At 41.1% G+C, this 24,619-nt stretch overlaps 1 long non-coding RNA gene across 3 annotated transcripts in view; it reads right to left on the reverse strand.

The window, feature by feature from the left end:
• The window catches only part of LOC115076268, a 450,085-nt gene that overhangs the window by 239,114 nt on the left and 186,352 nt on the right, over positions 1 to 24,619 (reverse strand). The gene's annotated exons all lie outside the window — the stretch shown is intronic.

The raw sequence follows: 24,619 nt of genomic DNA on the forward strand, positions 1-24,619 counted from the left end.
CTCCCTAGACTGTCATGGCTCCCAGGTCAGAAGTGAATGGCATTCTTTATCCCAAAGGTGAGCATTGACTGGATATGCCACAGTTCATGGGTATATCATTGGTGGCTGATTTAAAGCTAATTTTTCTCCTTAGCAACAGAAAGACATGACAGTGGATGAAGAGCTGCCAAGTTACCCAGTGTTACCCAGTTCCAGGATGGAGATTTTAGGCCAGGCCAGGATTTCTGACAACCCCAACCTGATGCATAATGGAACCTGCAGCACTGATTCCAATGGGTAGAATCAGGAACTACAGATTCCACACTGCTTTGGGATATAAGCTCAAAACCAGGACTGGCCATAAAGCCTCCCCTCCTGGAACTAGTTAACTTTGCAGCTCAGATGGTCATGCTTGGAGACAGTCTGTTGTGATGCTTAGAAGTATACAATGTCTGTGAAGGCCATTTCAACCTCAACAGGTTTGTGTTCAGCTAACCAACTCAGTTAGTTTAAACACAATGCCCTGTTTATGAAACAATAGAAGTTTTGTCTCATACATTCCAACCGGGTACATCCTTGGTTTGGAAGCATCAATTTTTGTTCACACACACACAGCTCCTATAAGGGTGACCTGATCTAAGCCCTATAGATCTTATGCTTTCCACTGCCTACTGGTGGTCTCAGTCTAGGTCTTGGGCCAAGGTCAAGAGAGCCTTGGTGCAAGTGTTCATTTTAAAAGTGCTTTTCTTTTTGCTATAGCAAAACCTGTCTCACCAGTGGTAATGAATAAATGATGACCCTTTCTTTAACAATGTCAACTTTCAAACTGGAGTGCAGGTGCACATGTGCACACGTTTGTCAGTCCGAACCCAGGGCTGCAGCTATTTTATAACTTGCACACGTATGTGCACACGTTATAAAATAGCCTGGCCACATTTACATATGCGCTAAATTTTAAAGTAGGCGAGCACAAACGCCACGCTACCATGTAAATCAGGGGATTTTAAAAGGGGTACATGCCAAACCCATTTCCATTTACCAGTTTTTCCCTAGTTCACCCAGTTAAGCAATAGGCCTTCCAACACCCCCCCCCCCCCCCCCCCGGTTTAATAGCCTTCACTCCCCCCAGTTACTCCCAATACTGAAAACCCCACCAATCTTTATTTATTTTATAACTTACATGGTATAATTAGCAGAAGTGAAGTTACACAACAGAGGGCAACAGCGCACACAAGAGCACTAACTGGCTATCATGGATTCAAAAATTATAATAGATTCAATAACAGGTAATGGAAAGAATGGTGACTTAATGAATAACAAAAACATTAATGTTGATACATTTCTACATCTCAGAACAATCTCCAAAAACCAAAATATCAAAGCTTGCTTACTGTTCACCCTACTAAATGCTCAATTAATTTAAAAAAATACCACTTATCAAGGATATCATAGACTAATAACAACCTACAATTTTTTGCATAACCGAAACCTGACTAATCAACAAGGACAATGTTCTTCTAAACCAATTATCTCATCCTATGATCTATTCCATATTCAACAAAAAAAAGGTGGAGGCCTACTAATAATCTGCAAAACAGAAGTCAAATTAACACTAAGAAAATCAAAATTTACCCTCCTTATGAAGTAGCTATTGTAAAATCAAAACAAATTAATATCGGATTGGAATACTACCTGTGTGGCTTACTCTAAAAAGATTGGTCACCCATTATTGAACTCTTCACAAAAGAATTCCAAACTTCTTAGGAGACTTTAATCTACACATAAAGGTTTCACCAAGATCTCCCGCTTGTGACTTGTTCATAGATGCAATGTAAGCCTTAGGGTGTACTCAACATCTCTGAAGCCACACAAACATGGTCATTTATCAAATAGCGTTATGGCATTTTCGCATGTGTTAAGCACATTTAATGCATGTGATAGCACCATAACGTATGGTGTGATGCAAATCTGAAAAAGAGGAGGAGTTAGGTTCACCATTTTGTGAAGCCCTATCATGCATGTTGTGATGTGTTCTCCAATGTCAGCTTTAGTAGTTGTGAAGCTCCCAGAGCACCAAGAGAGAGCGAGAGCAAGAGCGAGACTATCCATAATCACCTCACACTAGAAAAGTATTTATATCTCTATGGGAGGCCCACCTAATAACTCGAGATGAGGTTTAGGTATTAGTGTAGAGGCCACTTTGACATTCAAAGTGAGACGTACGAACAGAACATTGCTCTCTTGTGAAGATTTGATGACCTTCGGAGTGAAGAAACTCACCCAAAGATGAGATTTGTGCAATGTTCTCTCAACCTAGCTTGATGTTACCCAGGTAGACAGTCCATCAAACTGTTTCCTGCAGTATTTATGCGAATACCCAGGCAGCTTTTAAAATCCACTTGGTGCATGTGAACCTGACATATTCACACATCCCCTAATTGATGTGCATGATGGGCTTTTAAAATTCACCTTTAATACTTTAAAATAATGTCTCATGTGCTGGATGTAATTTAGCTTTTCCAGACACATACTTGTATGATAAATATTTTGAATTCCTTGCTTTTATATTAAGTTGTTAGTGGAACATATATTGGCATATATGTATAAGAAGTGTCAATATTAATTTTTGCAAGAAGACTTTAAGAGTAAGTTGGCAAAATTATATGTTAAGAGGAAAACACAACAAAACAAAAAGTCCAAAGATCTGGAAAGAAAAAATATAACTCTCTCAATCAATCCACAAAAATTCAAATAAAATCATTTTTAGTACATAACCACAGACCTCATACTTGATTTAATGATACTCAGCATCTTATCTATACTAATAAACGAAGCTTGACCGACGTGCCGCAAATGCGCAGTAGAGACCAGCTCTACCGCGCATGTGCGGGCGAGCACGTCGGTCTGAGCCAGCGTCAGAAAAAAAGAAAAAACAATGGCGGCGTCCAGTGGCAGCGCAGCGGCGTTGGGTGGCGGCGTCCGGTTGTAGCGGCGGCGGGTGGCAGCGGCATGGCGGCATCCAGCGGCGGCGGCGTTGGGTGGTGGCGGCGTCCGGTGGTAGCGGCGGCGGCGGGAGGCAGCGGCATGGCGGCGTCCAGCGGCGGCGCCGTTGGGTGGCGGTGGCATCCGGTGGCGGCGGCGAGGGAGGACAGAGAGAGGGAGGGACTGAGTGAGAGGGGAGGAGAGAGAGGGAGTGGGACTGAGTGAGAGGGACTGAGGGAGGGAGGGAGGGAGGTGGGAGGGAGATAGAGAGGGAGTGGGACTGAGGGAGGGAGTGGGACATAGAGGGAGGGGAGGGAGTGGGACAGAGGGAGAGTGGGACTGAGGGAGGGAGTGGGACAGAGTGAGAGGGAGGGAGAGAGGGGGGGAGGGAGTGAGACTGGGAGGGAGGGACTGAGTGAGAGGAGAGGGAGGAGTGGGTGGGAGGTAGGGGGTGGAGGGGAGAGAGAATGAGGGGGGAGGTGAGAGACAGAGGGATGTAGCCCTTTTTAACGGCGGTGGAAGCGAGGGAGGAGAGAGAGAGGGAGGGACTGACAGAGAGAGTGAGGGACTGAGTGAGAGGGGAGGAGAGAGAGGGAGTGGGACTGAGTGAGAGGGAGAGAGGGAGTGGGAGTGAGTGGGAGGGAGGGAGTGGGACGGAAGGAGAGGGGGGACTGAGTGAGGGGGGGAGGGAGATAGAGGGAGGGGGGAGGGAGGGGAGTGGGAGTGAGGAGAGGGGGGAGGGAGAGGGAGGAGGGAGTGGACAGAGGGAAGGAGTGGGACTGAGGGAAGAGGGGGAGGGAGTGGGACTGAGGGAGAGAGAGTGGGACTGAGAGAAGGAGGGAGGGAGGGAGTGGGACTGAGGGAGGGAGGGACTGGGACTGAGGGAGAGTGAGAGGGAGGGAGAGAGGGGGGAGGGAGGGAGTGAGACTGAGTGGGAGGGAGGGACTGAGTGGGCGAGAGGGCGAGAGGGAGGGAGGTAGGGGGTGGAGGGGAGAGAGAATGAGGGGGAGGTGAGAGACAGAGGGATGTAGCCCGTTTTAACGGGCTTAACGGCTTGTTAATCAATAAAATAATACAGATGTTTCCACTATACTCACAGGTCATAAACATGGTGCTCAGAAAAAGTGTTCAAAATATTTTTGTAAGATACACTTATCTTGCTTCTTAAAATCTCAAATATCCATCTTGTCAGTAAAAAATCACTCAATGTAGATCTTATCAAGCATAAATCATTCTATGGTGGAAGATTAATATCATGCATCCACTGTAACCCCAAAGTCTTGTCCTCAAATTATCACTGGCCATGTTTCGAAGTCATTCACTTCTACATCAGGGGAATGTCTATTTTTTCCCCCAATGCTGCAGGACCCTACAGGATTATTGGCCAAATATTTCCTGGCACTTTTATAAGGGGTTGTTTTCAAACAGCCCACTTAAGAAAGCCTGCAAAAATGTGCATAAATTACACAACTTTTCAAAGTGGTTGTACATTCATAAATACATTTTGAAATATTCCAACCAAATCTACCTGCAAAAGTTACACTTGCTAAAATGTCCCCACAAATTTTTCCTGAAAGATTACATGAATACTTTTTAAAATCCAGAAGTATGTACATAAGTCAAAACCCCTCTTCAACCTCACCCCAAGGAAAACTTCCACTCAGTCTGGGTAAACTTATGCCTAAACTTGACATGTTCACCTAAGTTTACCTACAAACTGTCTGGGCAATTTTGTGAAAGGCCTCTGCATGTAAAACATTGTTTTACCCAGTTATCTCATCATGATGATTAACAAAGATAGAAATGGATATGGATGCATGGCCTAAACATTGCAAATTCAAGATGAGGAAGCATTGCCTATACATTGCTATTTCATTGCCTATTTCTATCATCTTAGTCTAAAAGGAGAAATGCATATATTTTTTAAATTTCAGCAAGAATAGAAATTACAATAGTTTACTAATTCTCATAGCAAATAATAGCAATTAAATCTAGACTCTGTAAAACATTTTTCCAGTTAATATGATTCGCCTAATGGCTCTCAGAAACCAAACTTTCATTATGTATTTTTATTTGCTAAGTAATTAATACTTTTAAATTAGTAGGTTCTGAGTTATTTCCTTTACACATTAGTAGTTTAGTATCAAGGGAAGTGAAAACAGTATAATTATCCCTTGTGATCTACTGCGCATAGATGTATGTACATCTCTCATTCTATCTGCTGATATTCTATGATGGGTAAGTAAGATGTGAAAAGAAAAAATTGTTGCTAAAGTGGGTAATAGTAGGAGAAAACTGCAGTATTCAATGCTATGCTTCTTAGGTCATTGACATTGATTTACTAAATTGCTTAGGGAATTCTGAGTTTTGTTAGCAGCATTGCAGTACATTACAACCTTCTGCAACAATATTAAGGCACTTTTATATCTTGTCCATTTGCCTGCTTGTTCCAATTTCTTTCTTAATGTCATCATGGCCCAATTGAAAAACCAGACCAATGCTTTAAGTGGATTGCCCCTATGTGAGTTGCTCCCAAAGGGTTGAGCCTAAGGGTATTAGGGGATTGCTATTTTAGGAGTTCCTTTTGGGAGAGATACGATGGGCAAACGAATGTCGGTATATAAAAATGCTAAAATAAATAAATAAATAAATAGTGCTTATCATTGCCATTTTTTGTGCAACTGATTGAGAGTATTGTTATAATTAAAGCAGCTCCAGGAATACATGGATGAGCATAAAGTTTTGGATCATTACTAATTTGGGTTTCATCCCAACAGTACAGAAATGCTATTATCATGCTTAGATATAAGAACATAAGAAATTGCCATGCTGGGTCAGACTGAGGGTCCATCAAGCCCAGCATCCTGTTTCCAACAGAGGCCAAAACCAGGCCACAAGAACCTGGCAATTACCCAAACACTAAGAAGAACCCACGCTACTGATGCAATTAATAGCAGTGGCTATTCCCTAAGTATAATTGATTAATAGCCGTTAATGGACTTCTCCTCCAAGAACTTATCTAAACCTTTGTTGAACCCAGCCTCACTAACTGCACTAACCACATCCTCTGGCAACAAATTCCAGAGCTTTATTGTGCATTGAGTGAAAGAATTTTCTCTGATTAGTCTTCCATGTGCTACTTGCTAACTTCATGGAATGCCCCTTAGTCCTTCTATTATTCAAAATATTTATTGGTGAATCTTTGTCACTGGTCAGAGGTTTGTCTTAGTATTTCTATATCATCTGCATTCAATACCCTTGACAAATCATACCAAAAGCATCTCATGGTTAATAATATGGGGGATCTATGATGTGATGCTGTTCCAGTCCTATCTTATGGAACAATGTAAGGGTGGGACAATGCATCTTGTAAATGGTTTTCTTTAGGCACTGGAGTGCCTCAGGGTTCTGCTTTGTCCACCCATCTTGTTTAAAATTTACCAGAGACTGCTTTGTAGATTGTTGGTTGATCTGGATATTTCAAACGGCTTGTTCACAGATGTTCAATTTTCAGTCCCTGTTACTTCAACAATCCCTGTCAACTTGGAAAAGTTTGCAAAGTGTATTATAGCCATCAAGCAATGGTTGTTCGTGAATGAGCTGATGTTAAATGTCAGGAAGATGGAATAGAGTATCCTGTCAAGGTTTTCTTGCTGAGATGTCCTGTCATCTTTGCAAAGCGGGGAATGTGTGGTCCCAATATTGGTGCAGGTTAAGAATTTAGGTGTCATTTTGGACTCTTCACTCTCCATTCGGTCTGCAGATTAAATCTGTTGCATAGAGTTCACCAAGTTGTCCGTATTGCAGCAGCTGAAGCCCTTTCTTAATCTAATGGACTTTAAAATGGTTTTACAGGCTTTAGTGCTCAATGGCACAGATTACAGTAATGAAATATACGTGGGGGCTGCCAATCTCGGTTCTGAAATTGATACAGGGAGTGCAGAATGCAGCTGCACATGTCCTTGTAAGAGCACAAAACAGGGCTCACATAACTCCAACTCTTAGCACTTTGTACTGGTTGCCAGTTTTTTGGCATTTTAGAATCAAGTTTTAACTTTAGTTTTTAAATTACTCAATGCGTAGGCTCCTGTCTAGGCTCAGTGCTACGGATGTATATACAAACCTTCATGTTAAGATCGCAGAGAAAAATGTATCGAACATTCCTTCCTTGTGCAAGACAAGGGAATGAGTATTTTCAGTTGCAGGCTCAACAACCTGGAAGGCTCTGCCAGACAAGCTGAGGGTTGAGACTTGTTTGAGCTCCTTCCTGAAGCAACTTAGCCAAGTAAGTTATGACTTATCTGGTTAAGTGGTGGCGGCTGCGATTAACGACCACCACTTACTTGGATATGTAAAATAGGACACACAGCTCCTCCACTATCAACCCACATCCCACCCACCTCTTATTTTCTAAGCACTTATCGCATGCGTTAGGATAAGGCCCTATTGTAAGCAAAAAGGCCCTTATTGCACGTGAAAAGGGCCTTTTCGCGGCGGTAACATTAAAATTAGGGGAAGGGGAGGAGTCGGGGCAGAGTTAGGGAAGAGTCAGTGGCGGCACCGCTGCTGGCGATAATGTTTCAAACATTATCGCTGGCAGTAATTCGGGGAATAGCACCACCTTTTACGGTGCGCTATGCCCGTCATTGCCTGCAGCTGGCTGCACTGCGGCAGGCAAAATTGCACCACTGTAGAGTGATCAGCTGCAGGCTATCGCCCGCCCCCTCCTTTGCACCCTCCCATCCCCTTTAGCGCAGGCTTCATCATTCCGCATGGAATCTTGACCTTAGCTGGATAAATGATGATATTCAGACTTAACCAGTTAAGTTAACTGGATAAGTTAGACCTGCTCAATAGCAGTTCTAAAGTTAGCAGGGTAAGACTTATGCAGCCAACTAGCGACTTTTATGGGGATATTCAGCCCTGTTGCTGAAGATCCCTTGTAGGTTAGCCAGATAAGACTTACCCGGCTAACTTACTTATCCATGTTCCATTGAAGACCTACCCTATTAATGTTTGTTCAAGCTTTTGGAGACCAAATTGCTGAATAAACTGCATCCAAATGATTAAAGGACTTTAGAAAGTCACTGCAGTGGGTTACAGATTGATGGTAGTTTGTGTTTCCTTTTATCTTTTTGTTGTTGTATAGGTGTTTCATTACACTCTGCCTAGTATTTTTAAACAGAGTGGGTAATACATTTTAAATAAATCAACCCTTTTTAAATCCCACTATGCTAGGTGCACAACTTCCAACAAGAAATTCCAGGGCTTGATTGTACATGGAGTAAAAAATATTCTCTGATTTGTTTTAAAACTTCTATTTGTTAGTTTTATGATGTGATCCCTTAGTACTAATTGAAAGGGTATGTAATAATCCCCTATTTACCTGTTCTATTCCACTCATGATTTTTTAAACCTCTATCATATCCCTTCTCATTCGTCTCTTCTCCAAACTCATCTTTGATTTTATTTGTTACTCCAAATCTCCCTTCTCTTGCTCCTGTGAACATCCATTTCAATTTTACCATGAGCCTCAATTCACAGCTAATCATTGCACCCCAAGCTTTTTCCCCTTCCAGCACTTAGTACAGCCAGAATAGTGACAGTCTTCTGGCTGAAATGTTCAGACTGCTGTTTCACAGTTCCTAAACTGGACAGACTAGATGGCCTATTTTGGTCTTTATCTGTTAACACTTACTAGGGATATACATTTGTTTTTCCCGAATTAGGCAATTTCAACAAAATTGCCTAATTTGGTATGGTTCAGGACAATTGAAAAACAAATGAATTTTTTCTGAAATTTCAGAAAAATTCATTTTTCAAGTTAATGTGCGCTAAATCCCGTTAATGCACGCTAATTCTGACACTTTAGTGCGCGCTATTGGGAGCTAGCATGCACTAACTCAAAAACCGGGACCCCGAAAAAAAAACCCCAGACTGCAGGAAAAATGAAATTCCTGCGGGGGGGGGGGGGGGGCGAAATGAAGCCCGACAATAGCAAAACCAAAAGCACATCTCTATCACTTACTATGCAACCTAGTTCACATGCATTCTTGAAATAGTTAATAGGTGGTGCTTTGAAACAATGGCTTCAATTCCCTCCCTCCCAGGGTCTTACTTTAAAATTCTTCCTAATATCCTCAGCCCTTGCTAGCCCGAGAAATAACTGTGCAGACATTGAGCCCAGCTGTTTTGCATGGCAGTACTACTACTGGATCATTGAGTTGACTTCTTCATAATTTTAATTTAATTTGTTTGGGGGAGGAATGTGTGTTGAATGGGTTTGGAAGCACCTCATATCACTGTTACTGGAGTTACATGAGTTTGGGTTCAAAAGTTTGTCAGAAATCCATCCTAGTATTACCTTGCTTCACCTAATTTGGACAACTGCAGATTTGCTGAAGGAGAAAAGATTTTTATGAAATAGAAGGCTTCTCCTTCATAATATACAATTGTCTATTGAAATTTGGAATTTTAACTTTAAGTTATCAATCTTGTTAACCGGAAAAAAAATGTGTTTAACAAGGTTTATTAGAATAAAGTCAGTAGTATCCTATTGATCAAGAGAAAGTTTGGAAAATGTAAACAAAGCACATGTTAACAGGTCACCCAGACCTTAGATCATTTGGATAAAGTGTAAACCTGCCTATGTAGACCAGCAATAATAATACAACCTCATTAATCATGTAGGCTGTATTGTGTGTCACTGTACAATAGCCCTGCAGCATTTCCATGCCATCAGGACAATATGCTTCATAAACACAAATTAATGTGCTGAAAAAAAAAGCACTAATTGAATGCATGTGTGATACTTTGCCTAGGGATAACATACACCCAAAAGTCAAATGGCCTTATTGTTTCTATTATTTGACTTGCAACAAATTACTTGCTACTGTGCAGCTCACTGACTTAGTCCATAAATTATTTTTATTTCTTTTTAGTTTTGAAAGTGTAGACTCAATTCATTTCTCAAATGTGCAAATTCTCAGGCTGAAGAGAAAATACTTTCTAATCAATGTCTAAATAAGTAGGGCATGTACTTTTCCTGACATACAGGTTCTCCCCATCATTCAGGCAGATACAGTAAAAAAAATGCGGGAGAGCGGGTGCTATGTGTTGAGCACCCGCTCTCCCGCCACGTGCCCAGGCACCTCTCCTGGGCACTTGATTCTGTATTTAAATGAGGTGGTGCGCTAATAAGGAGGCACTAGGGACAATAGCGTATCCCTAGCCCCTTCTTATTAGTGGTACAGGTGGCTGTCGGTGGGTCTGACAACAGACGCTCTATATTACTGGCATCGTTCTCAAACACACTGACAGACACAAGTTAGGAAAACGAACCTCGGTAAAATTGAGCATCCGTTTCTTAGTGTGCTAACAGCAGGATGATTTTATTTACTTTTTTTTTTTCAAGCTTTGGTTCCTCCAACTTAATATCGCTAGGATATTAAGTCAGAGGGTGGACAAAAAAAGCAATATTTTCTGCTTTTCTGTACACTTTACCGGGTTGCCGTGCATTTTACTTTCAGTATCCTGGGGGGGGGGGGGGGGGGGGGGGGGTTGGCTGCATGTTTGATACGCTAAACCCCTTACTGTATAAGGGGTAATAGACGCACGTCGAAATTGCACAGCCAATTGCAGGGTAAACTGTGTGCTTGGCCAAGCACACCTTACTGTATTGGCCTGATTGTACGGTTTTGCCACTAATGGGGGTTCAGGGGTTATCTTCCTTTGGAAATCTTTTATTCCCCCCGAAAGGACTGAGATCTGTCCAGGATCCTGCTTGTTGAGAGATCTGGCCCCTCTGTCTGTACTACTCCCTGGGCCACTATCTCCAGTTGCCTCCCCTTTCAAAGCCTCTGGGTTTTCTTCTGGTAACCTTTGGGGCCTCGATCCTCCCCAGTCTTTGACCATCTTCTCTAGGTTTTCTCCAAACAGACGCCTCTCCTTAAAGGGGTAGCTTTCCTAACCTGGTTTTGGACATTGAATCTACAGCCCAATTCTTTAGCCATAAAAGTCCCCTAGCCATGACCGCTATTGCTGCTAACTTCACTGAAACTCTAATAAAAGATCATACACAGTATCTGCTACAAAGGCTGCCACCAATTCCAAAAGCAGCCCCACTCTATCCTGCATCTGCAGGACCCTGGATCTTTTGTTGAGACCAGATTAGAAGGCCTGGCTACATAACCTCCACAAACTGCTGCCTGGAGGGCCAGGGATGAAAGCACAAAACCTCTCTTAGTAACGTTTCCATTTTCCTGCCCTAAGGGTCTTTCAGGGCTGCTCCACTTTCTACCGGTCTAGTAGTTTTCTTTGCTATTGCTGAGCTCGCCGTATCTGCTCTAGGCAGATCCAAAAGCCTCTCCTTATCCTCTTCTATTAGATACAGCCTCTGCATGTTACTAAGGCTTCTAAGCCTAGACTCTGGGATTTTCCACTCCACTCTCAGTATATCCTGGATTGCTGACTGGATGGGAAAGACTTTGTAAGATCTCTTAATCCCTGTTAGAATGGGATTTCCCTTCATTCAGATTTAGGACCCTTGAGACTTTTGTAATTAGGGCCCCCAGGCTCAGCTGCTCTAAACAAACGTAGCTGAGTTCCTAGTCTCTGGTTCTTTTTCACCTAAAGTCCCTTACTGGGGACTTCTTCTTGAAAGCCCCCCCCCCCCCCTGAGGCTCCACCTTAATCTTCCCAGCCTGAAAGCAGCTTGGTCTTTTCATCTGGAGGTAGGCTTGGTGCATAGCCAAGATGAAGTCTGAGGAAAACAGCCTTCTCCTTGCTCGGGGGCTCTAGTCACTAAGGCTGCTTGCCTGGGGATGCCTCACCCTCCGACGCTGTGGAGGAATGCCTTGACTGCCCTGAAACTTGTTCCAGACGCAGAGGAAAGGATGCGCTCCCCAGCGCACGCTGTTCAAGTGGCCCAGCACTGCCCCCTGCTTTTCATAATCACAATTGTGGTAGAAAGAGCCAGAAATGCTAAGGACCCACTGGGCCCTGCACCTGGCACACTTCCTCCCCTTGCCCATACCTGGGGCAGGTAAGTCATGGCTCAGGCCAGACGGCTTCTCCACCTTTTTTTTTTTCTCTCTCTCACAGTTAGGCAATTTAGTCAGGAAACCAAGAGACCAAAACAACTGGTTGTCTTGAGGAGGGAAGATCAGATCTATGGAGGCTGTCATCCCATTGGGTCCCTACCCTGACCCAGGCTCCTAGGGACAGTGACCTTAGGGAAGGCGTTGCCCTAGGGCCCTTCTTAAACTACTGCACCAGCGATGTCTGAGATCTGTCCAATTTGTTGGAGGCCAACACTACTGACTTCCCCTCTGCTGGAATTATCAATGGAAAAACAGCAAAATAAAGTCTCTCTTAATTATTAAACACACTTCCTCAAATAATTGCACCTCAACAGCCGGAACCACTGTGGGGAAAATACTAACACCATAGGAACTGTTTCTATTGAAGTCCAATGTTTTTCATATTTTTCAATTGCAAATCAAAAACTTTTAGCTAATCTCTCATTTTATTCATAGCTACTTAGCTTTTATTGCAGGTAAGAAATTCAACCAACAACCCAACTCTGGCAGTGTTTTGAGAGCGGGCTCAACTGCTCTCTGCTTCAGGGGACCTCTCCATCCTCACAAAAAGGATTCCTGTTCCTGCAAATGGAAATGTAGTCAATATATTCAATCTAGGAGACTTCTCAACGTCCAATCAACACTTGCAATGGTTAACATGTCAATCATTTCTTTCAATTAACCAATCAAGAATGACTTTTGCACTACATCATAAAATGTTGAACCAATCAATGTCTTCATTTTAAGCCATTTGGAGTTTTAGTATTTAATTTGAAAATCCACATTTGTTCTTTTATGGCTACTCGTTTTCCCCGATCACCTGCTCTCACATTCTCAAGTACACAATCAATAATAGTCCATTTAATTTGCTGAAGAGTATGATTCATACTCAAAAAATGAAAGACCAAGGATGCAGTGAGTTGCTCAGTATTTAATAGACTTTTATGCTCAATTAAACATTTTTTTCAAAGCACGAGTGGTGCATCCAATATATATTAAGCCACACGGGTATTCAATTAGATATATAACAAACTTAAGATGTACAATTGTGTTGTGTTATCTATTGATCATGAAATTAGACTTTTCTATATATAACTGTATATATATTAAATGGACTATTATTGATTGTGTTCCTGAGAAGTGAGGAGGTGATCGGGGAAAACGATTAGCCATAAAAGAACAAATGTGGATTTTCAAATTAAATACAAAAACCGCGAATGGCTTAAAAGAGGACATTGATTGGTTCAACATTTTATGATGTAGTGCATAATTCATTCTTGATTGGTTAATTGAAAGAAATGATTGACATGTTAACCATTGCAAATGTTGATTAGTCATTGAGAAGTCTCCTAGAATGAATCTTTTGACTACATTTCCATTTGCAGGAGCAAGGATGGCGAGTTCCTCTGAAGCAGAGAGCAGTTGAGCCCGCTCTCGAAACACTGCCAGCATCGGGTTGTTGGTCAAATTTCTCGTCTGCAATAAAAGCTAAGTAGCTATGAATAAAATGAGGGATTAACTAAAGATTTTTTATTTGCATTTGAAAAATATAAAAAACATTGGACTTCAATACACAGTTCCTATGATGATAGTGTTTCCCCCGTAGCAGTTCTGGCTGTTGAGGTATAATTAAGAACATGCCATACTGGGTCAGACCAAGGGTCCATCATGCCCAGCATCCTGTTTCCAACAGTGGCCAATCCAGGCCATAAGAACCTAGCAAGTCCCCAGAAACTAAGCCTATTCCTTGTTACCATTGCTAGTAATAGCAGTGGCTATTTTCTAAGTCAACTCAATTAATAGCAGGTAATGGACTTCTCCAATCCTTTTTTTAAACACAGCTATACTAACTGCACTAATGACATTCTCTGGCAACAAATTCCAGAGTTTAATTGTGCTTTGAGTGAAAAAGAATTTTCTCCGATTAGTTTTAAATGTGCCACATGCTAACTTCATGGAGTGCCCCCTAGTCTATTATCCAAAAGAGTAAATAACAGATTCACATCTACCCGTTCTAGACCTCTCATGATTTTAAACACCTCTATCATATCCCCCCTCAGCCATCTCTTCTTCAAGCTGAAAAGTCCCAACCTCTTTAGTCTTTCCTCATAGGGAAGCTGTTCCATTCCCCTTATTATTTTGATAGCCCTTTTCTGTACCTTCTCCATCACAATTATATCTGTTTTGAGATTCGGCGACCAGAATTGTACACAGTATTCAAGGTACGGTCTCACCATGGAGCGATACAGAGGAAGTGTGTTTAATAATTAAGAAAGTCTTTGTTTTGCTGTTTTTTCATTGTTAATTCAAGAAGTTACAGCTTGTCCTTTCTGTGGTGTGGGAGTAGTTTGATTTACTATTTATCACTTTCTCCTCTGCTGAGCCAGCCTTTATGGTAGTTACATTAGAGAGGAAGCTTTTGCACTGCCCCCATCTGCTGGTGGGAGAGAGAATCCCACAGATTACTGGTCTAGGAAGACAAAGAGGAAGAGGTTGTTGGGGAAAAGAGAAAAAGAGGGGAGAGAGACTGGTGCAAGGCTTGGAATCACCATCCATTATCTTGCCCCCCATGCCAAATTGTAAAATGCTGGCATTTCATTTACTTAATATATTTAATGCTGATCTTTCAGACACAATCATGGTATGCCTAGTTTGCAAGTTTGCTAAAGTTTCTCTGACCCTTGCTAGTTTAGACACGATAACAGACAATAGAGAAGGGTCATTCCCTGGATAACATATCACTACATTCTCCTGTTAAGGAGATATTAAAAGCAGACGAGGGCTGGAAGTGAATGGGATTCGCTCCTCAGACAAATAAGAAGGAATCCACATGACTGTTGGGCTAGTGCATGGTTAAGATAATGGATGGGGTTTCTCCCTAAAATTCCAAAATATGGAAAACAAAAAAGCTTCAAGTTCTGCATAAGGACTGCTTGCCCCTTGCTACCTGGGAATAGGCTGGTGAGATAGGCAGTTGTAGTACAAGGAAAAAGTTGAAATATCAGTGGCTATTATGTAATAATTTTGATTCAGATCACATCATCAAGCCTGTCTGATTGTACTGTGTGTGATCATAATACCTGTTTAATAAACTGTGGCCTGATTTGTTCATAACTGATATATACTGCCTAAATTTGGCACAAAGAACTTTCATAGGCCAGCCAGCAATTAGAAACTGTTGTACAGATATTGGCACGATGTGTCCTTTCATCCCTGCACTCTGCTGCTATTACTGGAATTCAGCAGGTAGACGGCTGTTGATGTTAGCAAATAAGATTCCATGTAAATATAGCAGCTGTCAACCTATTACCATGCCTTCTATGGCAAAAAGTAGTGTTTCTTTATATCCTGATTTGATATGCTGCTGTACTACATACATACAACTAGCCACTCCAGTAAATCATTCTGACATTATGGTCAGACGTGCAAGTCTTCAATTTTCTTTTCTGACAATGGCACACAATATATTCACCAGTTCAGACAGAAAGCTATCAAGGTGGAAAACATCTAATAGCTACAGAACAATTATTCTGATCTCTGAATAAAAGGTAATACCTTACATTTCTGGAGTGCAGGCTTGTGTGTGTCAGTGGATTAATTCAGCATTACAGTACTTACATTGTCAGTCAAAATTTTCATAAATATTAAAGTATCTCTTCATTTTAAAAAGTTACTGGGAAAATGAGAGGGTTGGATTCATGTGTATGCATGGCCTGCAATTTCTGGTTCAATTTTCTTAAAAAAAAAAAAAAAAAAGGTTCCCTCTTACAGTACTGTATTCACTTAACTTTCCTTCACATGAGTTTGAAATATAATCCAGGTGAGTTTTAGGTTTATGTTTGGAACTAAAATGGAATAAATTATGTAAAATTCAAATGGGGGAAAGTTAAGGGGCTTCTTTTTTTTAGTTGATTTATTAAAAACATTATGCAAATTTCACATTGTTATAAAATGTGGATTACATTTTTAAACATAATGCAAAAAAAAAAAAAAATACATACAACATACAAACTACATGACCAGCACAAATTAAAGCAATTTGCTTAGTTGATTTAGGTTGTATTGTATTTTTTTTAAGCAAGTCATATCAGAATTTTAAGGCAGGTTGTCTCAGATGTGCCCAGCTTGCCACATTCATTGCTTTGCATGAATGTTGGTGTCCAGCACGGTGACCTGAGTCTGTGCTTGCCAGTTTATTTTTAAATCATGGGTCTATCTGGAATGCTGGTGTGGCAGATGTTTTTTATTTGCATTTGTGTGCACTACAATTTACAGTTTTATATAGAGCAACTCTATCCATATCCATTACCATATACATTTTGCATCATGGCACAGCCCCACACTGTATGCAAAGGAAAAATACATCTTACAGAGTAAAGGATATTCCTGAAGCAGCTATTACCTGTCTTGTCATTTGTTACTTTATTTTTTGGTCTTCTGTACATTGAAGTTTGCCCTAGAATGGTTGACCTTTTTTGGATATGAAACTATAGGTGCTGCCTAGTGTCTGGCTTTTCACTTCTGGGTTCTCAGGAGCATTCTGTTATATTTGTTTTAATTCCCTTCTCTGCCCAGAAATGACGGGCCACTCCTGCTGCAAGAGCACCAGCCAGAAAATCTTGGAGAAGAGGAGCAAAATATACAAGGATGGACCCTTCAGGGGCAGCCAGAAGAGAAAAAAAAACCAAAACATTTTCCATGATCATTTCCTGTAAAGCATTTTATTTTCATATAAAAGTTTGTATTTGCTCTCTTCTTACAGGTAGAGTTGTGCGTGAAGTGAACATGACTGCTGGGAATGAGTATGACAGTAAGTATCCACGCGCACAATGTGCATGCTACTAATGTAAGTATATAAGGGCTTGGGAAAAAGATAAGGGAGGAACATATTTGGTGGACCAGTATTAAGTTATATAACATGTAGGGTTTGGCAAAAGTTCTTTTTGACACAGTGTCATGTTCTGTTGTAGTACGGTTTCTTTAAAAGTGGCTTTACCAATTAAAAAAAATATATATATGCAGCCAGCAAGGTTTTGGTCAAAAGCAACTTTGGTCATTTTTTTATGGCACAATTGAATAAAATGGTATGGCTTGATTAAGCTTGAGGGATCTTTTAGGCTAACTATGTGGATAATAACTATGTGGATAAATAATCCCTTGTGGGCTGCTGGTTTGTAGGAAAAGTAAACAGTGTTAATGGAGTTTCTATGGTTGCTCTGTCTCCCATGCTCCCTAACTTTCAGGTCTATCCTGTAAAGTGCGGCCGCGTTTACCCTGCTCCTAAGCCGCGTTCTACTCACTTTCCGGCCGCGTTATCCCTTCCTGCGATCCCGAATCCCCTTTAACCTACTCCTACCGCATCCTAAAATCCCCGGCCAACCCCTTCCGCACGCGGCATGTATATTGCATGCAAACGAGCGAATTAGCTATTCCCTAGCATCCCGTAACCCGCACCTCGACTATCGCTATCTTTCCCTGCCATTTTGTCGCGCGTTTAACCTGCTAACTTACCGCCTACCCGTACCCCTGCGGTAGAGGCAGGGGTAAGGGTAGGCGGCAAGCTTTCTCCCAGCCCCCGCTCACCTGCCCCAGCCGCGATCATGGGTGCCGGTTTCCGGGGCAGCCCCAGTTCTCTCCCCTCCTCCCGAAGCAAAAAAAAAAGCGAAAAAATGTAAAAGCAAAAAGTAAGTCGCTTCGCCGCTTCACACTGTCAGTGTCTCTTCTTCCCTCCTCCCGGAGCAAGGCTGCTTTTCGCGCCCTGCTTCGGGAGGAGGGGAGGGGGGACTGGCAGTCCCGACTTCCTGGTATCTGTCATTTCAAATGACATTTGAAATGACAGATACCAGCGTGGCGTGAAGCGTTAGGCCCGCACACCCAGGATACTGTATAGGCGCTCTATCCAGTAAAATGGGTTGCGCGGGCCTAACACTTCACGGACCCTTCTTAGACGCGGTTTACATTTGCATAAAATTATTGTTCAGGATCGAGCGGTAGGTGAGCTGCACTGTGCGTGCGGCAACCGCGGGTGCGCCGGGCACTAATGCAGCTCTTCCTACCGCTCGGTACTGGATAGACCTGTTTATTTTTTTTAACCATTGCCGAATACATTTTAGAACACCTCACATCACCTGAATAAATCCTTTAATAGCAGTTGCTGTTCAGTACAATCCAAATTTACCCAGACCATCACCCTCCAAAGACCGGACAACAGCCAGCATGAGTCGATCCTCTATGTTGATACTGTTTTTCTAACAATACTGCTGGTATTTGAATTAGTGTTTTCTACTTTGCATGGTCCTATGAGTAACTTGATTGTGTGTAGGATTTTCGGTTGATTCATACTTATTTATTTAAGAGTTTTTTTTATACCGAAGTATAGCTAGATGCCTTCACTCCGGTTTACAAATACAACAACTTCGTACAATTAACAGTAGCTTAACAATACCATTTAAACCTGAATTTTTTGTCACTTTTGAAAAGCTTTGACCTAATTTTTTACCTCTAAGGCCTAGATTTAAAAAAACACCATACTGTCGTGAATCCCGCGGTAACGGAGGGCGAAGTAGGGGGTAGTCCTGCGATAGCCGGCAGCAATTGCACCTCCGCGGTGCGATTGCTGCGGGCGTCGCGCCGAATAACTACACCATAAAAGGTGTAGTTAATTGGCGCGAAACTGGCAGCGATAAAGAAGCTTACCTTTCGCTGTTGGCGAAGTTTTCGTGGCGTCAGCCCCGGTGCCACCCCAACTCCTCCTCTTCCAGGGCTGATGCCGCCCCGATCTTGGTATCGCACGTGATAAGGGACTTTTCGCGTGCGAAACATCCCTTATCGCGTGCAACCCGCATAGAAAATGACCCCCTAAGTGACATACGTTTTATTGACTTAGATTTATTGGGTACACTTTTTTTTTCATAAGGGCTAAGTTTTCATAAGCATTTATATGAATAAAACCCACTTTTATGTGCATAAATTGGCTTCTGAAAATTGCCAGAGAAGCAATTTTTGTGTGTAAAGTATGCATAAAAGCAATTCATGTACTTTTACATGCACTGGAAAGAGGCATGCTGGAGAGGGAGGGAAAGGTGGGGCAGAGATAGGATTTAAGTCCATACTTTCAGTTTTTGAAAGTGTGCACATAAAACTGCTTGCATGTTTACTTCTGCTAATGGAATTACTTCAGCAAAAAACTGAGACCCCAGGTATAATAAAAAAGTCAAATCAAAAAATACACCAAATGCACAGCAGTGAGAATATTCTTTTTGTACTTTTATTTTTTTCTTTTGCTCTAAAATTATTTTATAAGAAAGAAAAAAAAACTTCAGATGCCAATTCTTAAGTGTAATAGCTTACAAAAAGATTATTAAATGCAAAATCATGTAATTTTTTTTTTTTTTAAGAATGATTTTTTGGGAGTATTTTTGGGTTTTACATCTGCTAATAAGCAGGTGAAAATGTGTCTGTGAATGCCGCACTGCGTTGGGGGTGTACCCGCTAATTTTCAAAGTGGACTTGTGTATATGTCTGCTTTGAAAATTTAGGAAAAATGTTTGCATCTTATTTTATTAGCACTCCATGGACCACTGAAAATTACCATCATAGTTGGCATCAAATTTGCTACATACTGCAAAAGTATTATGGTGTGGTAATTCAAGCCACATTATGAAAATAGTAACACGCTAACTTCTGAGCTATTGCAAGCCTACCTTGTGATATTCTGTGATGCACACAGAAACTCTTTGGGGCCGATTTTAAATTTTGCGTGCTACCCAGCGCGCACAAATGTACACCCAATTTTATAACATGCACATGCTGCCGCGCGCATGTTATAAAATCCGGGGTCAGCGTGCACAAGGGGGCGCACACTTGTGCGCACCAAGCCCTAGGAGAGGCCAGATGGCTTTCCCCGTTCCCTCCAAGGCCGCTCCAAAATCAGAGCGGCCTTGGAGGGAACTTTTTCTTTGGTCCCCCCCCACATTTCCCTCCCTTCCCCTATCTAACCCACCCCCCCAGCCCTACCTAAATCCCCCCCCCCACCTTGTTTCATAGAGTAACGCCTATTTCTGGCAGGCGTAACTTGCGCGTGCCGACTCGCTGCCGGTGCGCCAGGCCCCAACAGAGGCCGCTGTGTCGGGGCACTCGGCCACGCCCCTGGACCACCATCACACCCCAGACCACAGCTCCAGAGTGCGGCCCCACCCCTGGACCGCCCATTTTTTCAAAGCTCCAGGACCTACGCGCATCCTGGGGCTCGGCGCGCACAGGGGTAGTTTTAGGGGGTTACGCACATAACCCTTTGAAAATCTACCCCTATGTAAATGAATGGAAAATAAACTAGGTGGCTCTATTTAGCCGCTCAGCGGGAAACTTTAAGCTCCTTCAGATCTAGCTGGCTAACTTATTAGTTATATATTCATCAATTGAACAGCCCCGGCTGCTCTATCACTGTAGTTTAAGCTATTTAACCATGCATATTACCTTTATATTCTGTATATTTCACGTGTAATCTCAATGCCTACACAATTAATAGAAATGTTTTTTCTTCAATATTTTATTTTATTTAAAAAACATTCATTTTTGGAGTGGGAAGAAGGTTTCATACGGGCAGGAGGGCAGAAACTATACCTAGAAATGGTAGCTTGAATATAAAATGACAGCATGGTAATAATCCTGTCTGATGGAGCTTCACTTTACAGAGACACTCCCCTGAAGAAAGACGCAAAGTCTGAAACACGAACGTGTAGTGATTTGAGTTAAAGTCAGACAGCAAACAGGAGGTTGGAAGGTATCCACTCTGAAAATTATCAAGCAATATGGTGAAACACTAAGAATCAAAGAAGGTAACATTTTGCCAATAATATTAATTCAAACGAGTAACATTTTGCTAATAAAATAGTTTCAATCAGATGACAGAAGTGTCTTCAAGTAAAAAATATGCAACATTAGAGAGTTCATTGCATTATGTTACATCAAATGGATGTCATGAAGTTTTTGGGGACTTTAAATTAAGAAAAAAATTCTCAAAAAACATAGCATAAAACATCAGTACAGAGGTGGTAGGAGGTTAATGATTACAATGCACAAATGGTGCAGGGATGCCTGCACAAACGTATGAAACCTTCTTCCCAATCCAAAAATTAATGGTTTTTAAACAAAATAAAATATTGAAGAAAAAACATTTCTATTAATTGTGTAGGCATTGAGATTACACGTGAAATATACAGAATATAAAGGTAATAAGCATGGTTAAAAAATAGCTTAAACCACAGTGATAGAACAGCAGGGGCTGTTCTTTTGATGAATATATATTAATAGATCATTGTTTAGATGGTGTTGATATATCGATTAACTTATTAGCCAGCTAGATCCTTCTGAAGATTGACCTCTAAACACAGCAGGATCTTATTAATAAAGCCATGGTATTCTAATTGTTTCTGATTAGAAGAATTCAGATATGTAGCCAAATATTTGTATGCGCAGTTAGAGCCAGTATACTTACCCAGGTTGACCAGATTAGAAATCTTTTGGTACGGCTCTGAAACCATTACTTAATGAGTTTTTCAGTTCGGTTACTACTACCAAACACAGATCCATATTCTTGGGCATGCAATTGTAACAAAGTTTTACTCCATATATTTACAGATTGAATGCGCTGTAAACTGTACAGTGGCAAAGTCGATTTATTACTACAAGCTTACTGTAAGAAGAAGCTGAATTAATTTTTGAATGCTGCTGGAAACTTTAACCTGTTTTCAGTGACCTGTGGAGCTTGCAATAAATTGTATATGGAAAAATGCAATTAACTGCACTAGCAGACAATAATACGTTTCAGCTATACAGTTTTCCAGAGTGTATCACACTATCTCCATGAGCTATCATATACATTCATTACCACCAAATGACTAATGCTCCTTCAGTGAATGCCAAAGAAATTATTAATGATTTCTTGTTATTGTGCTACACTGCTGAGCCTTAAATTTAACCTTATATAAGATGCTGACACCTATGAAATTCATATGACCATATTCCTTCCAACTGCAAAAGAAAATAATTTGCTTTCAAGCCAACAATCTATTTTTTCTGGACAGAAAAGTGAATTATTCAGCACGTCGCTTGATTCTTTTCTATTATAAAAACGGCACATCTGAATGCTAACCAGTCCACTGTGGAAAGATGTATGGAAACTGTCCTGTTGACTCACGGTAATTCCGTATTACATGTCAGTTCCACCTGCAAGGGCAGACTGTGAATGATGTTGGTTTCTCACAGATGGAAAGATAAAGAGCTACATTTCTCATTGCTCTATTCCAAAAGGGACACTGAGGGACAGCAAAAATAAAATTAAGATATATGGCTGTTTTCCCTATAAAATGGATTCATATTAGATGCAGATGATGAATGCAAAGGTGCTTAGGTTAGACAACATCCTTTAAAGCTGTGCCTCTATATCTGACAGACAAATAGTTCCAAATGCACTTATTCATCATCTAGTAACAAATCCCTGGGGATGTGCAATTAAGGTACCCATTTGTTGGAACAGTTTACTTGGAACACACTTGACAAACTTTCTTGGGGAAATAAGCTTTGGAAAAACAGAGAATGAACTTATTTTGTTTTATTCTATGAAAAGTTAACTAGCATATTTGACATCAATTGTCTGTGTGTTGCCCCAGGAAAAAGCAGCCTAATGCCTAAAGAGGCAAATTCAGGTAGCTGATGGTAGAAGATCTTCCATTTATGTCAATCACCTTCCCCTTGGGTTTAGCCCTCAGGTGCTGGTGGCCAGTGAGGCATGAGTAACAGGGATAGCACTCGGTACAAAGACTGAGAAGCCTGGAACAGTGTGGGATGCTAGATCACACAAGGAAACCAGGAACACAAAGAGGTAAAGAAGGAATGCTGAATCAAAAACGAGAAGCCTTCTGGATTCCAGCAACAAGTATGGAGCCAAAGTATGAGAACAAAGAAGCAGGACCAAGCTCTGGAAATGGACTGACAAAAAGCTTGAGTATAAATACCAATATAGACTGGAAAAAAGATGGCCACTGAGGGGGAAGTGAGGGGCACAGAACTGAAAGGTCTGGATAAATAGTCCAATGGATCTTCACAGAATCTATCCCTCTCCCCTTTCAGGGATGGCCCCCCTGTGTTGCTTTCTAAGAAATATCTTCGAAAGATGAGGTGTATGGAGGTCAGATTCATCAACATAAGATCTTTCTTCAGAACCATACCCCTTTCAATGGACTAAGTACTATACTTTCTTATAGAATACTTTAGAGTCTAGAATTTCCTCAATTTTAAATTAGAGATGGCCAACATCCAGAACTGAATTTGGACATATTCTTTGTCTATTAAAAGAATCTGGTGTAGCTTGCTTCAACATGGAGATGTGAAAGTATGATGATATCTTAAGAGTGTTGGGAAGCTGAATGGTTACTGGATTAATTTTCTCAGTAATAGGATAAGGTCTTCTATACTTTGGACCAACCTTATCAGGAATGAAATTATACCTGATGGGAACTCCTACAGGAGATTCCTGGACTAAAGATTCCAGATGGATTTTCTAAATCACAACACTCTTGAAGGCTAGGTAACAAGGTAGTGGCCTTTATCACAAGGTACAGGAGTCTCCTCAAAGGAAAACTGTCATGACAATGCATCAGCCTTAACATTCAAGTCAGGATGATAGGAGATAATGAACTGAAAACTGAAGAAGAACATGGTCCATCAGGCTTACCAGGGTTTCAAATGTTTGAAATCCTCAATATAAATTAAATGCTTATGATCTTTAAGGATTGTGATTGGATGGATGGCTTCTTTTTCACTCAATGCACAATTAAACTCTGGAATTGACTGCCAGAGGATGTAGTTAAGGTAGTTAGTGTACTTGGGTTTTAAAGAAAAGAATATTTGGATAAGTTCCTGGAGAAGTTGTTCATAGCTTTCCTATGTTTCTCCGTCAACCTACGTTATAATTACCGTATTATTACCGTATAAGGTTTGCCTCATTGTTTTGAGGTTTAGTTACTTTTTGTATTAGTTCAACTATTTTTACCTTGTTCCATGTATAATGCTACGGCATATGTTATTCGTTCTCTGTACACCGACGCAATCTCTCTGATGAGTGGCAGTATATAAAAACCAATAAATAAATAAACAGAGATCTTCATTCAGCTAATACCTGGTTGAAACAAATTAGCTGAATAAACTTTACCAGCTAAATTGCTTGTGATATGTAGTGGTGCAGCCACACCGCTGAATATTTATTGAATATACCCAGATTAGTTATAAGTTAAACGGATACGTTTATCCAGCTAACTTAGCCCAATAAGTATAAAATATCACAACTTTTCCTGCAATGTTACCTAGATAAGTAGATCATCCCCATCACGCCCCTGGCCCTCCAACCACTTAAAGTATATCAAAAGTTACACCTTTGTAGCGAACTGCTATGTTAAACAAAAACAATCAAGAGCTACCGCTCTGTCGCTCTGCAATTCAATAAACCTTTAAATGAATGGTATGTGTGTTGTGAATTAATTTTAATAAAGTAAATGCCTACACTATCTGTGGTGAAAACA

This window comes from Rhinatrema bivittatum, chromosome 14 (genome assembly GCF_901001135.1).
Source record: "Rhinatrema bivittatum chromosome 14, aRhiBiv1.1, whole genome shotgun sequence".
NCBI classification, from domain to species: domain Eukaryota; kingdom Metazoa; phylum Chordata; class Amphibia; order Gymnophiona; family Rhinatrematidae; genus Rhinatrema; species Rhinatrema bivittatum.